At 38.8% G+C, this 16,451-nt stretch overlaps 2 long non-coding RNA genes across 4 annotated transcripts in view; one reads left to right on the forward strand and one right to left on the reverse strand.

Annotated features, from left to right (window-relative positions):
- The window catches only part of LOC110397846, a 25,018-nt gene extending 8,573 nt beyond the window's left edge, over positions 1-16,445 (reverse strand). The window contains exons 1-6 of one of the 3 annotated variants that reach the window (XR_002438012.1): positions 16,126-16,445; positions 13,051-13,379; positions 11,697-11,768; positions 5,537-8,693; positions 4,312-4,383; positions 103-998 (exon numbers count right to left, since the gene is read on the reverse strand). This is a non-coding gene — a long non-coding RNA (uncharacterized LOC110397846). The other 2 variants (XR_002438013.1, XR_002438014.1) reach the window with 2 other exon arrangements.
- On the forward strand, positions 1,635-6,023 carry LOC110397848. Its single transcript, XR_002438016.1, has 3 exons — positions 1,635-1,710; positions 5,347-5,481; positions 5,903-6,023. It is a non-coding gene; the product is annotated as an uncharacterized LOC110397848 (long non-coding RNA).

Genomic DNA, 16,451 nt, shown 5'->3' on the forward strand with positions numbered 1-16,451 from the left:
GGGAAGGGAGGGGCGGGGGGCCCAGCTTTGGGGGCTGCCCCCGGGGGAGGGGAAGGGAGGGGAAGGGCGGGGCGGGGGGGCCCTGCTTTGGGGGGTGAATACCTGGGTGCTGGTGGAGGCTCCTGGACAGTGGTGGCTGCTTCCTGGTGGTGTTCCCAGGCTGGAAGGGAAGAGGCAGGGCTGGGAGGAGCTGAGTTTAGGTGCTTTCTAAGCATAAGTACCACGTTCTTGAAAGTTGCTTTAGTCTATGATTTGAGAGGTCACCATGTAATAATTCTTAATAGTTGCAGGAGGCACAGGGAGATTGCTTTTCTGACATCTTTGGATATGTAGATGGGTGTGAAACATTCCTGTATCATGCATACAGGGTACGCATCCTGTTTGCTATAGATATTTTACAAGATGTACAACCTAAATTGACTTAGATCATTAGGAAATAGAACAAGAAAATAAGTCTAAGCCATTTAAACAGGAAAAGTTCAGTGGTCTGGGAATTCTACTGCAGTAATCCACAGAACTTCCTAGAACAAGGAAATGTGTGAATTTTGAGGAGGTAACAGAGGTAAACTGTCAAACTTAAGAAAAAAATACTGTTGCTCTGGACTTACCAGCTCAAATGTATTTGTATTCTTAAGTCTGAGCCATGCTGTTACCAAAATTGCTGGATCATGTTAAGACTCAATAGCAGTAACTCTTTTTTTTTTTTTGGTAAACTATGTGCTACTTCTATTTGCTTATATACTCAAAGATTTCAAGATACTAAAATGCTTAAGCTAGACTTCAGATAGAAAAACATGCACAAGACAATATCTGCTTGAATCGGAGCTGAACAAGAAAGCACTTCGTTATGGGGATCTTACCTCTGAAAAAGGGGTCTAGGGAAGCAGGAGGGCTTGGCTTCAGCATATCTGGAAACCAGCAGTAGTTTACCAGCAGCTTGCTGTCTTCACTTTCCTGGTAAAGCCAATGTGTTCCAGACAGTGGAACCTGAAGTAGTGCTTTAGAATTGGAGGAATTTGTCACTCTACTGCTCTCCCCTTTTTTCTTTTTTTGCCAAATACTAAAAGCACCCACTAAATCAGTGTAACAGAAAAATATGAAATAGAAATGCTTCTAAAACACCCTCCCTTCTCCTAGAAGTCCTATACAAAATTACTCATCTGTAGGTGCCTTTGTAAGCAGTATGAATAGCTCTGAAACAAATGAAAGTGAAGGTTCTCTGCTGTAACCATTGTATGTAATTTAGCGTTTCATGGGATTACTAGTAAACTTTCTTACATTTGTCAATCAAAGTAAGACTCTTACCAGTTACCTTGAAATTCAAATGTAAGAACAATTGATCTTCCTAAGAAAGACAACTTGTTGATAAATATATTCGTATATAGTCACACAAATGTAGTTCTCTGTGAGCTTAAGACATGTTAAAATGGCTGGTATTCAGAGAAAAAATTGCCTTTCACTCTCTGAAAGTAAACTCTTCTGAAATTGCTGCAGGCTGAGCACCCTTAAACTCAGACATTAAAAAGAAGGGAAGTAGCTGTATTTTTAAAAACTTTCCTATTACACTGTGGTTTTCAGTAGGGGGAGGGGGTAGTGCTAGTGACACATAGTAGATAACAAGTCATAAACCTCTCAGAGAAGAAATACCCAGGAAGGAGTGAATGCGTACAGTCTGTAAGCAACTTGCTGCTGCTGTTCTGCAAGTTCTAAGTAAGTTCTTTTTATCTTGCTAGCAATTTTTGCAGCAGACTCTTCTGCAGTGGTATTTAAACGCAGCTTTTGCCTAAAAGCCATAACTTCAGTCATTGGAGTCTCATTTTACTACATTCTGTAACAAGAAAGGGCTTAAAAATGATTTCGTTTCCCATTGTGACTGTATAATACTGTTATGCAAGTTCAGTCACCTTGGATGTTTCATGCTACTGTTTTCTTAATCCCTGAGTGCCCCTCCTATTCTTAAAATAGTCTGTAGAATATAAAATTCCTTAAATCAGGAAAAGGGTTGAACAGGGAGAGCGGAAAGCTGCCATTTAAAGGGAACTTTATGACAAGCTGGAAGAACCTCATGAAGTTCAATAAAGGGAAAGGCAGAGCCTAGGACCACAGATGTTATTTTCTCACCCCCCCCCCCTGCACTGGCTGGGTGCTGGTCAGGGAGAAAGCTACACTGTTGTCTGGGGAGACTAGAACTTCAGCTGGATGAAGCCCTGAGCAACCTCATTTGCTGCTGAAGTGGTATCTCATGTCAAGGTTGACAGATCACAGATAACTTCAGAATCTCCTTCTGGGGGGGAAAAAAAGTTCCATGACTCTTCCATCTCAGCAGTTTCTTTCACTATGTTATGTGAAAGGGTGCCACTAGAGCTCAACATTTAAGTGAGTAATGGCATGTAAGAGAGAAATATTCTGCCTGTTACATCCCCTTAAAAATATAAATGTAACTAATTTATGTTGTAAAAGGAAGTTTTTGTCTGCTCATTTGATTAGGTTCTGGTGTCCTAAAACTGCAGAGTCTCCCTTCTACGATTAGCTCTAGAAGGCCAAGAGACGGCACTGCAGGTTGCTCTTTCTTAACTATAAATTTTGTCACTACTGCTTCCCGAGAGAGTTTGCTACTGAAAATTGACAGGTGTGAAATTCTTCAACCTGTCTGGCTTCTGAGAGGTCTTCCTCCAAAAACCTAAGTTATCCAAGAACAGTCTTGTAGCTCTCACAGCTAACTATCGCTCCACAAACTTCACTTCTAAAGCACAATCCCTGGGCAATCACCAAATAGCAACAGCCTGAGCTGGGAAGTCCACCTCTTGACAGAAGAAGTGAACGCAAGAAGAATTTATTTCTGTTACAGCTTTGAATGTGCAAAATGATTTTTTTCCAGTTTTATCTGAATGACAAGACCACTGCAAATGTTAGACTATGTCTATGTGTTACTTTCAGGAGATAACGGGCTGGTGGGGGCAATCCAATCCAGCTGTAGGTATCCCTGTTGATTGCAGGGCAGTTGGACTAGATGGCCTCCCACCTCAAACAATTCCCTAATTCTGTGAAAAGTCAGGCAATGTTCAAAAAAACCAGGGATTCTTACTGTTATTTAGTATATCATCAATAATGACTTAAATTGAGTGAACTGTTTTTTTTAACATACAGGTAATACCTGTTAAAATATTCTGATAATTATGAATACTGTTGAGCTATAGATGTGTTATAGTTTGCACATGTTTGCTGTATGAAATCCAGGTTACAAAAGGAAATAAAGACTGGATTTCTGCCAAGAAAACTTCTTGCATAATAATACACTTATTGACTTATCCATAAATGCAAAATGATCATGCTTTATAATGCTTAGATGATCATTACACTTCAAGAATCACTTTTCTGCCATATCAAGCTTTTTACTACTGTGGTACTACATAAATGTCAGCTTTGTTTTATGTCTGTGTTTTTTGTTTAAGAAACATAAGGTTAAAGAACTTAAATTTGGTTTTCACAAAGCAGTTATACTAGGATGGTGGGACGTTATTTTAAAACTAGAAATATTTCAATTTCTGTTCCAGTATTTCTAAACTGCTGGAACCCTAGGAATGACGGGTACTTTCCATCAGTTTTCTACACACTTCTCTCTGTTTAAGTGTTCCAACTTCCATTAGGCTAAAGGTTTTTAGATACAGATTCCTTTTCTTAAGCTTCTGCTGTGAAGTTTCTCCAGTATCACATTACCAAACTATGTATTTATATAATGCACTTTCAAAATACCCTGCTGGCATTTCTTTAGAGGTTTTCTTGGCAGTGCATAAATTAGGAAAGCGTTCCTTACAACTATGTCCTTAAAATTACCTGTGTCTAATTAATTATTATTGCTAAATTAAGTGGTTTCTTGTAACAAAATGAGACTCTCACTCCTTGTAGCCAAGTTCACACAGACAAAAATCTCAATGAGAAGGCATCTTTGGATTGTGATGACACTTCATGCCAGCTGATCTGTTACAGGCCAGAGAAACCCAGAAGGTTCTTTTTCATGTTAGTTGGAAACAAATGATGAAGATTTCCCAGATAAACCTGCTGGCTTTACAAAGAAAGTTGTTTTTATGAAATACTATGAAAGTTCTGTGCCATCATGCTTTCTCCAACGGTACTTTTTCTGCACAGCCGTCATGCTGAAAATGCCTTTGCTACGATGGTAACTAAGCAGCATCAGTGTAATCAACTAGTAGATTCACCAACTTCCGCACTAAGTATTCCCTATTTTTTAAGAGTTGCTTCCAAGTCTGCTGAAATAAATGCTCTCCTGCAAATAGTGGGAGGCAGGCGTACCAGTTGTGGTTTAATCACACCGGTGGCTAAGCACTCTCTCCCCCACCTTCTTAGATGGATGGGGGAAGACAACTGCAAAAAAAAAAAAAACCAAAGAAACAATAAAGTAGAACTCCTGGGTAGAAATAAAACAATTGACTGAGATAGAGAAAAGATTAATAGTTACGACAATATATATATGTATACATACAAACATATGTAACAAGTGATGTACAAGTAATTGCTCACTACTACCACCTGACTGATGCTCAGCTAGCTCTCCAGCAAACAACAGAACAACATGAACTCCCACCCCCTTCAAAACTCTTTCTGCATGATGTCACATGGTATGGAATATCTGTTGGCCAGTTTAAGTCAACTAGTCCTTACTCCATTCCCTCCCAGCTCCAGTGGCACTTTGCTGTGAATGGCCTTGGCTCTGAACAACACTGCCCAGCAGCAACTATAAACATTGGTGTGTTATCAACATTGTTTTTCTCCTAGAACCAAAACACAGCCTCATACCAGACACTCTGAAACAAATAATTCCATCCCAGCTACAACTAAGGCAATACCTTTCTGATTATTTGGAATTAAAACCAATTAGGTCTATGGGCAAGAGACTATGTATCTCTAATGTACTTGACAAAAATTGTCAATAAAGCCACAGGAAGAAATAAAAATAAATAATTATTAAAAAACAACAGCAAGTTAATTGGTCTTCTAATTTACATGTTTAGCAATTTATGGAAAAAACTAGCTGGGATAGAATGAGAACCACATCTAGTGAACAAAGACCCAAGCTTTCATTTTGTAAATCGCAGAATCAGAGAATGGCTTGGGTTGGGAGGGACCTCAAGGAACATTGAGTTCCAACCCCCCTGCCACGGCCATGCTCCGGAGCGTGTCCTGAGATTGTATTGCAAATTGTGGGCTAGAATTTCATTAACTTTAAGAGATCATTTAAAGGATTTTCTACTTCAGTCCAGTCCTACAGTGCAGGAGACCACAAACCAAAACTCTCACTATTTCTGTTTTTCTCAATTTGTGTTTCAGATGCAACGAAAAAATAAGATTACAAGAACAGTGGAAAACGGGCTGACATTGCAACATTTCTCACCAAGATGAAACCAAATATGGAAAAATATATCACAATCAGAGTTTGAATGTATACTTGGGACTTCTATAAATGTAAGGACTAAAGTAGAAAAAACAGAAATCAGAAAAGGAATTAGTGCATACTTACCAAAGTGATCAACATGCAAGTCATTGTGGGATAATCTCTTTTTCTCTTTTTTTCTTTTTTTTTTTTTTTCCCTTGTATTTTCAGAGAAAAGCAACAGACATTCATTTTTTTCTGGCAGGAAAAAAGAAATTAGCTCCACCCAACTATGACCTTTCACTAGCTTACCTTTCCATGAAGTTTAGGTATAATTATCTAAAGAACGTGATAAATATCGAGTTGAATCCAGTACAATGAACTCTATACACATCATCTTCATGCTAACAAAGTGATAGTCATTACAGAGAACTAATTCACGGTGCACTGTATTCCCATGGTGGAAATATAATAACTGGATAAATTGAACATGGATTTTATTTTAATTTGCAGCTTCTTCACAGAGTGAAACATCATTAAATTACTTGGAAAACAAAAAGAACTCCCTCATCAGCTGCAAATGGCCAATGGAAAATAAGAGAACAATATAAGTGACAGAAAGCGCAGCAATGACAGCAGGATAACAAGATCCCAGGCTACCACAAACAAGGATTTGCTCAAACAAAGTGGACAGAGAAATAATGGAAAGAAGCTACTTACCTTTAAAAGCCCTCAAGTATACAGGAATCTCCAGAGAAATACCCTCACCTCCACTGCCAAACCTTAAATGAGGTCTGGGAAGGAGTGGATCCTGGATCCACCCCTTCTGGTCACTCAGGTTCATTGCACGCTCCTCTGGTTGACCCTGCCTTCCCACCAGGTGCTCAGTGCTTCAAGCCATGACTTAGCATTTCCACTACAATAAGTTTTTGATGTTAACATTCAGAACGCATCTCTTCCTAGGTTCACCATCAGTATTTGATCCGCATAACTACACCTAACATTTCAATTAAAATAAGAGTAATTAAATAAGAAAATGATCTGAATCTATTTTCAAAAGAAGATGATTTGACTACAGTTAGTTTGAAAATATTTTCGAACAGCTATCTTAAATGTATGGCAATGGAAATATGACTTCATCTAAGAATAACATAATTTTACCTAAAAATAGGAATCTAATGCATGCTTCCATCATTTGAAAGTACTGTATTTTTAGATAGATAATATAGCAGAGATAAATTATCAGTTTAAGTTAACATACTCTAGTTCTCTGTTTACTTTGACAGTAAGCGATGCCCCTCAAAAAAAACTATTTTGGCTTTGTTTATTTATTTATTTTTAGGTATCATTTCCTGGTCCAGTTTACTACTAAGCCGTGGAATGAGTTGTACGAGCACAGCAGGAAGGGGGGCAAGAAGCACTTGTTAGAGATAAGGATGTTTAAGACAGTACTGCCCTCAAAGAAATGTGTGTGGAACCCTCATCAGGGGAAGCAGTCAGTCCTTGGAAAGTGTCCGTGCTCCTGATCCAAATTAGGCAGCTGTTAAAAAGCTCCAGTGCATAGGCTGCACTGCGACCCTTCTGCCTGTAAAAGGGCTTTAGCTGTGACAGCTTTCACTCTTCATCTGATTCCTAAAACAAACCTTGGAAGATGTGTAAAGTACTTACTTGCTTCTGAACATGCTTTAAAGCTATGCCTTGGAGCAGATTGAGTTTATTTTGTCATCTATTTACGGCAGCTGAGCAACAGAAAATGTATGGTGCTGCAGTCCAGAGTCAGCATCTCCCTTAAAATTATTTCAAACATTATAAAAATTATCCAGGTTGCTCCAAAAGTAATTCATTCTATGTATTTCCATGGAAACTCCAGCAGATACAAAGAGCACAGGACCACTATTTGATAGAAAGAATTCTCAGCTACAAAACACTAGTTTTCAACATGGTCATAGCCATTACCTATGCACTTTCACCAGCGATGAATGCGTACCATGCTAAAAAAATCTGCACCAGCAGAGGTGACCAGCTGTCGCTGCTGCTGAAACACACCACCCACCGCCTCAGTGTGCTCTCATCCGCTGCTAAGTCTCAACATTCAGCAAGTGTCGAATATCAGTGGTGCAATTTTTTCCACATGGAAGCATTCAGTGACACCCTTTGCTTAACATGCTCTTCCATGTCTGACACCATTTAGTTCTGAGTGCCCCTCTGCTGCCAGCTGTCGCATGGCAACAACATGGAATGGGGTAGTGGAGAGAATGTTCAGCCTCTACTGTCGTACCACCATCTGCCTCTGACATCATGGGCCAACACAATAAAAGAGAAGGCATTACTTTTGGAGCGGACTTCATACTTGGTGTCAAATAGAGGCACCTATGCCTTGCAAAAATAAAAGGTGGTGATGTTGTCAATGAAATTTGATTAAATATTTGTTCCTCAAATTCATGGATGGATTTGTTAGTTTCTACTTCTCAGCAACAGCCTCAAGAACTCAACGCTAGAAAACCTCTGATCACCCTTTAACAGATTTAAAAATATTGTAGTGATCTAATCAAAGTAAAGGAACAATAGAATATGATTTAGGTAAGTATTACAGAAAGACCCAGTGAACAATGGTTCTATTTTTGCACAATCTATTTTTGAGTAATTCTGAATAAGAGCAAATTCCTTAATTTCAGTCTGTTTGAGAATGATTTGTGAGCAGAGTAAGAGCAAATATTCTTGACTATGTTCTTCTTTTGTTTTCCGCCTTCTAATAAATGTTTTAGCATTTTGGAAAATATATCCTCATCCGAGCCTGAACATCTCTTCGAGAAGAATTTGACACAGTCTGGATGACCAATTTTTTTGTGTTTTTTACAGAATTACACCATCTTTAATGAGATCCCAGGGAAAATATCCTACCAACATCACAGAATCCTTTCATTACACAAAAGTGACAATTACTGTGAATCAGCAGCATCTTCAGGCCCCTAGAAATATTAAGGGATTCCAGTGGGAAGCTGGACCGGACAGAAGTGAATGGGGATACCCCTGTGGCCGCTGTTCTTAGCATACCAACAGTGACACTGCTGCTGCAGTGCAGAGAAGTACGAGTGGCAAGTGGGTGCAATATTCTTGACAAAGATGCTTGCAGAAGGAAGCTTTCCCACCTACCTCAAAGCAGCATGTGGAAAGCAAGGTGAGGAGCTCAGACGTAGGACCGGTGAACAACACAATTTGACATCCAGTTCTGACACGCACCAGTCTTTTTTAACCGCCGTTATGACACAAATTCAGCGTTGCTTAGTTCCCAGATTTAACAAATCTACACATAAAGAGAAACTAATTAGTTCCAACCACGTCTTACTGTACTTTCATTTTCTTTAGTTTTGTGAGATACACACGTAACTCGTAAGCAAGGTAAAACCCTGTTAGAAAAACAAGAAACTACAATTCACACAGTGCTGACTCAGCTGAAGTTTGGGTAATTTCTCTGTGTAAGTGCTTGCTTTGGTTATTTCAGAGTTTCTAAAAAAGTACTCACTCTTGTATCGTTCCACAGTGTGGTGCAATTTATGCAAGCTAACAAACCCACACCATGTATGCAGGCTCATCCTGTTGATGAGAAGATGGGTCAGCAGACATCTGGGAGTCCACAAAGCATAATTTAAGAGCTACAGAACTACAAATTAAAGTCATTCTTTTTTTCTCCCTAATCAATTAACGATACAAAAGAATAGGAGAGAAATGTTTATCTTAGTCTTATTATTTTTGAGTAAAAAAAGAACTCTTTAATACATTCAAAAGTTGTTTCTAAATAACAATGATATTTCTATGGAAAAGAGACAAGAACATTTCTTTCTTACAGAATTTTCTATAAATACATGAATCACAATAGAAACTACAGCATAAGAAATACGTTCAGCACAAGGTTGAAAAGACTTAAATCCTGCAATACATAGCGTAATAAATAAAATCTTTTTCCAGAAAAAAACGAGCTGTTCTGCATGACCTTTGTCAAATCAGAATGTTTTTCACTCATAATAAAATATCGGTATTGTCTCTGAGAGGCCACATCTTGCATAAGCCTTCCATCAGCCCGGGAAGTGTAGGCATTCCTCTGAACACACCAATGCCTTTTCTGATGTTCTGAAATGACTCCTTGCTGTCTCAAGCAAGATTTCAAAGTTACATGCCGTAGTTCTTAACATTTACAAATCCCCTGAGTTTATTTGGTCCTTATGCTTTGAATGCCACATCTATTTCATTTTGTAACTTATTTAAAAAAGAGGGACATTTTGGAATAAAAAATAATGTGGTACCTTTTGATCTCTTGTGTGATGCTCAAGTTCTGGCACAATACAGAGGTTATTTTTGTCTATTTATGTGTCAGTCCTGCCGTGTAAGGGCAGCTGTTTATTTTAAAGTTATATGTGATCCTTGAAATCTATCCAAACTGTAGTAGTTGCAACTGACCGTGTGCTTACACAACTTACCGTATTTTTCTATGGGAAATTACGTGTGTTCAAGAGAGTGCTTAAAATTGTTTTTCAAATAATGCTTCACATTCCAATTATTTCAAACTAAGTAGGATTCAAACTACAAATGATTAAATACAAGGATGGAGAAGCAAACTTGAGCTAAAGGGGTAGAATAACACAATAAATAAAGTGAAGTTTCTAAATGTAGTGGTAACGTATTTATGTAAATAAAGTACACTAAATTATCCCTATCTGGACATTTTACATTTATGCTGGGAAACCCGAAACCATTGAGGAAATACAACTTAAACCAAGTGTGCTAGAACATCTTATGTAGTTGCTTTAGAAGATTTTCATTAAAAACGTAAAACATTTGTAGTGCTCCTGAGCTGACTTTAAGTTGTTGCAGTCTCCGCTAGTAAACTCAACACCAATTTAAGTAGCAGGCTTTATTCAAATTACTTGACTTTTTTCTTTAAAGAAACAGACGGATAAGGTTACCTGGGTTTATTAATACACAGTGAATCAAACACCCTTACCGTTTATACGCTCTTAAATCTTGGGTTTTCTAAATGCATATGTAAATAGCTACACGTAAAAAATTGTTCTCTCCCCCTACCACTCAGGCTACTTGTATCTTACTCATTGTAAGGCTTCATGCTAACACATGTTTTCTTAGGTGGGCAACGTAGCTGAATAAAAGTGATATTAATAGATCTAATATGAATAAACACCAGTTTCCCCACTTGTTCAATTAATTCAGCTGACACAGCTGGAAAACCATGGAAATAGATGACTTCAAAACTGTATTCATAGAAATTAGATTCCAAAGACCCAGAATGGCTTGCTTTCACACTCGGGATATCTACATTTGAAGTTATGTGACATGTGGAGGCAGAATTGGGAAGCTGAGGGAAAAAACTGCTGTTACAGGTGACAGTAAGCTATTTCTAGTTCTGTACTGAAATTCAAACCGTTTCAGGCCTAAGTCCTTAGGCAGTTTATAACAGCATTAAATGAAGGCCGGTGTAGAAATTTTTCCATCAAATAGATTAAATAAGACTGTGGAAGACATTATACTTTAAAATACCCTTTCCATTTATGTAAATGATCAGAGAATTTTGAACTCCCCCAGATGTGATTCTTAGCTGCTGCAGAACAACATTTCTGACCCCTTCACCACAGTAATAACCGTAACCTTCCATTTCACAAATACAATACTACCGGTAGCTATCAGTCTTGCAACAGACATATCAATGGTTTAGTACAACCATCCCATAACCAAAGGGTCGCAGTAAGTACAAAGCACGGTGCCACTTTAGAAATTATCCCATTCAGACAGAACTTGTTGCCAAAGAAAAATCATAATGCATTGGTAACTGAATAAGATATAAGCATAATATATTCAACAAAATCTTCGTTACGTCATAATAAAATACTGGTATGGACTTAAAATAAAGATGGGTGGAGATTTTTAAGAGCAATCACTGCCAGAACAAGCTAAGCATATCCACGTAATTGTCATTCATGACAAATATGGCCATGCTGAAATTCTCCAAACCAAGCAAAATTAAAACCAGAGCAATACTGTTTATCTCTGAACCAGCACCACTTCAAGCAGTCCTGAAAATAAATCTTGACCCTTTGTAGTTAATTGTGTAGTTTCCTCAGCTGAAGGTAAAGAGTACTCTAAGAGCAGTAGTAAACCCATACAGTTCAGGGGCTTGCACACATTCCATGCTGACTTAAATAACATTTTCTAAAAAAAAGAATCGACAAACTGGTGGTTTGAGTAATCTGTTGAAAAAAAAAAAGAAAAAAACAGCAGAAAAAAAAAGATAAAATACCTTAAAAAGCATGTTTGTAACTTAGTCTTCTTTCTTCTTCAACTCATCCTGGATTAAGAAGAGCAGAGCAGTCTGAAAAAGTGAGAAAGAAACAAATCAAATAGGAAATATATGGATGTGACAGGGTGGTATGGTTTGCTAATTACGAAACAGTAGAGGTAGTAAATCTAATAATTGTATATAATTGACTTACCAAAATGCAAGACTTTAGGCCCAAAGGGGTGCCAAGCTATTTACTTGTGACTTACAGATTTATAAGACTTTCTCTGTTATTCAGTCCAGTGCCACTCGCTTATCATTTCCCTAGAATTTGGAAGACATCCAGTAACTTCTGTAGAAGTTATATGAGGGTACGTAAGGACGATGTTTGTGAAAATAAAAGGCTTATTGTCCTTCGTAAAAAGAAACATCATTTCAGAATGCAAGTACATTTATTTGGTAAGTATAGAGATAGTGGTGTCAACTGAAAATCAAGCTAGTTTATTATGGTATAAAAACTAGCGTGATTTTGACCAGTCATTTACAGATACCCCTGCATGAGCATATGAGTGCAAGTACCTTATTGTTTCTATTTTTCATTTCCAGCTCCTCTTTCCCACTTTTCATAGTTGAATTTCCCTTAATACATGCACAAAATCTGTCCCAACTTCTCTTTATCCTCATCACTTTTCTTTGTATCTTACTGAGTTTTGCTATGCTATCTACACCATTACATTTTACTGTACTGCTTTAAGGTGGAGAGGATCTGTATACATCATTCAAACTGAGGTCAAGTAGCAGATGTATATGTAATGGCTACCAGTGCTCTCCGCTTCCTTCTCTTTATTTTTTTTTCTTTTAATAAGATATTTGGGGTTTGAATACAGAGGGAAGAGAAGCTAAATACTGTGTAATTCCTTCTAACACCACTCAGTAACGAGGTTCTCAGTGTAAGAGTTAATTCCGTCTAATACATAAATGATATTTTAATGATACAACTATATTCCTAGGAAGACACACAGCAATTATTCTTTTGAAAACTAATGTTTTTTTTCTTATTTGAAGTAATTTAACTTTGCCCTCTGTCACACCTTGACACTTTTGCTCAGCTTATATGTTTTCCGTATGTGACTCACTGGCTTTTTCAGTACCAAACTGTCACAAACACGTATGTTTTGAAAAGAAGCCATTTCAGTACCCTTATGCTTACACATCCACCCAGAGGCATAACTGTTATAATACACAATTTTCACCCTTCAATTTAAAGAGTTTTTTTCTCCTTCCTGTAACTGTCATAGGATTTTCAGTATGCACTGCATAGCATTAGCTCTTTCCCATACCCATGGAAATCAATATTAACACTTCATAGTCATACCTTATTGCTCTTCGTAACTACCTGAAGGGAGGCTGCAGTGAGCTCTTCTCTCATGTAACTAGTGACAGGATGAGGGGGAATGGCCTCAAGTTGCCCCAGGGGAGATTCAGGCTGGATGTTAGGAAATATTGCTTTTCTGAGAGAGTGGTCAGGCGCTGGAATGGGCTGCCCAGGGAGGTGGTGGAGTCACCGACTCTGGAGATGTTCAAGGAACATTTAGACCTTGTGCTGGAGGACATGGTTTAGCGAGAACTATTGGTGATAGGTGGACGGTTGGACTGGATGATCTTACAGGTCTTTTCCAATCTCGGTGATTCTATGATTAAACTCTATCAGAGAGAAAATGAGTTTTAAGTAATTAGGACCTTCTTTGGTTTGGTCAGTGGTTCATTTGAAATCTGAAGAACTATTAGTCAGGAAAACACGGAATGCTGTGCAATGCTGCAGGAAAACCAGCTGCCTCAAGCCCCGCTGCGCTCCTTGCGCCTCAGGAACTGTGATACCCATGGCACGTCCAGGGAGTTAGCAGAACACAGTGTAAGCAAACCCCATGTTTGCTGTTGTGCTGAATGAGAACATCATGTAGTTTAAGAAATGGGATAGCTGGGCAAATTCAAGCCATTGTGGTGTTGTTCTTATTTTTTTAGCCGAGCATTATTTGACATCACAGCATCTAATTCAGTGTATGACACTTCAGCGTGTACCGAAGGACTAATCTGAGACTCTGAGGAATATAACAGAAACTCAGCCTCCGTGTTCCTTTTTCTCAGGTTTGTCCGTTCAGCTTCTGTACCGATCGCTATGGACTATGCCCGAGAGGTGAGATTAAAGCAGTTTTTACTGGGATCATTGTCAAAATGAAGCTGAGGATCTGAAATTTTAAACGGGCAATCATAATCTCTTAGTAGGCACAATAAAATGTACTTAGTTGAAGTAAAAATAGGAAGAAAGTTTATTTTACCTAGAAATCCCCCAGTTATGAAAGACTCACAAAAGCTAAACATCACATGCAGCATTAATCATGTAACACTGTACCTACAACTTTTTATTTAATAAAAGGCAGAAGAATTTGCCTGATTTCCTCTAACTGAAAGGTACAGAAACTTCAGAATCAACCCAGTAGTGATACTGCCTTTAGGACAATGGATAGTAACATAAAAGCGTAACAGACTTGGCAAAATGAAAAGATTGGCTCCTCAAAAAGACGTCATTCAAATACCAACCGCTTCTAGTGCGTTTGGAACTAAGAGACAACCACTGCGCTAGGCGTCTTTGGATTATTGCGTCCATTCAGGATTCACTTGCCTGAATGGTGTAAGCTTTTAGATTCCAAACAATATAGTTAACAAGCACCAGACGTTGTTGAGGCTTTGTAGAAACTCACAGCTACATTGCACTGCTGTTAGTGAACTGTAGGTGCGCCACAGGTAGCTGCGTGTGTTTAGAAAGTGGCCAGCCTTCACAGTTTTCCATGCGTCTTTCAACTCTTTAAATGAACTCATCGAATACCATTCTCTAAAAATTATGAATACCCAATTAACCGCATCTTCTTTAACATAACATTCCTTTATCATGAATCTTGTTCTTGACTTCAGCAAAAATGCAAACTAAGGGGCGTTTCTTAAAAAATTAAATACAGTGTTATGCACATGCTTTGCTGAAGTCATAAACTGAAAATCTATTTACTGTAGTAAAAAAGGGAAAGGGAAAAAGAACACCATCTACTTGCCCCCCCCCTCCACCAACCACCAGAATCTTCAGGTACTTGATTCTGGGGAATCAAGGAAAACAGTATCTGACAAGACCGAAAAGCTCAGGGGTCCTCTCTCCTTCCATCTGCTCATCATAAGCCTCCTTTCTGTAAAACTTTTCACGTTAGGTTGTTTTAAGACAAGTAACGAGTTCATAGCTCTGTGAAGCACGCACTCACAGTGCAGTGCAAAAGAAGCCCCCTGCTTCTGTGTTTGAGTGTCAAAGCAGTACATTAGCGGTCAGTGCTTCATTTTGAAAAATATATTTTTTTTCTATTTTTCAGCAGGAGGTATACATACATTGTCAAATTTTAAAAAGGATAAACATTGACTCTCTAACAGTTTATGAGCTCTCTTTTAGAAAACCTTTCTCTGTTTCAGATGCCATTGACCCCCCCAAAAACAACGGAGAAGTGCTGCACAGATGTATCCGCAAGCATGCAGAATTCAATAGTAGATTGCAAGAGCACAGAGCCTACAGAGCCTCTGTGATTACAGACTGTTTTTTTTAATACACATAAGTAAGCACACACATAGAGCTATCAAATAAAAGGAAAGAGAAAAGTAGTGTGAATGTGAGCACAAAAAATTAAGTGGTAAGGCTGGGCTCTCAGCTCAATACCTCCTCGCTTTGTTACCGTTTGCATGGCCCCTTTGGGAAGGCTACAGGCAGAAAAAAAAGGCGCTTCCGTGGTCAGTAAGCTAATCTCCATCTTAATGAACAGTTTTAGTTATTTACTTGGAAAAAAAAAAAACGTACTCAAAATGATACATAGTGAAGCAGAGGCTGTGTTTGAAGGACATTTCTCTTCACGTGTGAGCAAGGGGCCCCTCTGGGTCCAGGCTGGCACTCTTAGTGCAGGCCCACAGCGCTCAGCTGTGCCTTTCCCTCTCTTTGTGCCCGTAGGAAGGGCACACAGTATGGAAGAAAGTGAAACATGTCCTAAAAGTTGCGCAACAACTTTGCTATTTACTTCAAGATATTCTAAACTCACTCATAAATGGGAAGAAATAGAGGGCTCCTGGCTTCAACGACTAAAGATTCAGCTGCTGATAAAAAACCAAAAACATCTGCTAATCAGAAGGTGGTTTGAGTTTCTCTGTGCTATTATTCATCCTCACCACCACCCTGAAGCACTAACATGAGTGCCAAGCTATAGCTGAGTCACTGAGATGCTGCTGTAAAAAAGCACGGTGCTGGCAGCTCCTGTGATTGGCATGGCAGTCTCGCAGTGAGAGGAACTGTTGAATCGAAACAGCGTGCTCCAGCTCTATCAGAGGGGTTTTAAGTGGCTATAAAGAAAAATATATATATATATAGCACCTTCCTCCTTCACACCTCACTGCATTCAGGTGCACGGCCCATTGGCAGGCAGCGGCAAACTGCACACGAAGGACAGCAGTGAGTACAGGGGACCCTCACTGTATGCACAATGTGCACCGGGTGACAGCTTAGCTCCTCCTCTTCTCCTCAGGACAGTGTTAGGGAGCTGTACACTACGACAGTGAGGATGGTCACACAAGGGAGCACAGATGCCGCTATCAGCACATTCACCTACACTGAGAAATGAAAGGAGAATCAGAAGCGGGAAAGGAATTTCAACTATCCTGTCTAAAATTAATACAATTAATACAAACAAAATGTGTCAG

This window comes from Numida meleagris, chromosome 4 (assembly GCF_002078875.1).
Source record: "Numida meleagris isolate 19003 breed g44 Domestic line chromosome 4, NumMel1.0, whole genome shotgun sequence".
NCBI classification, from domain to species: Eukaryota; Metazoa; Chordata; class Aves; order Galliformes; family Numididae; genus Numida; species Numida meleagris.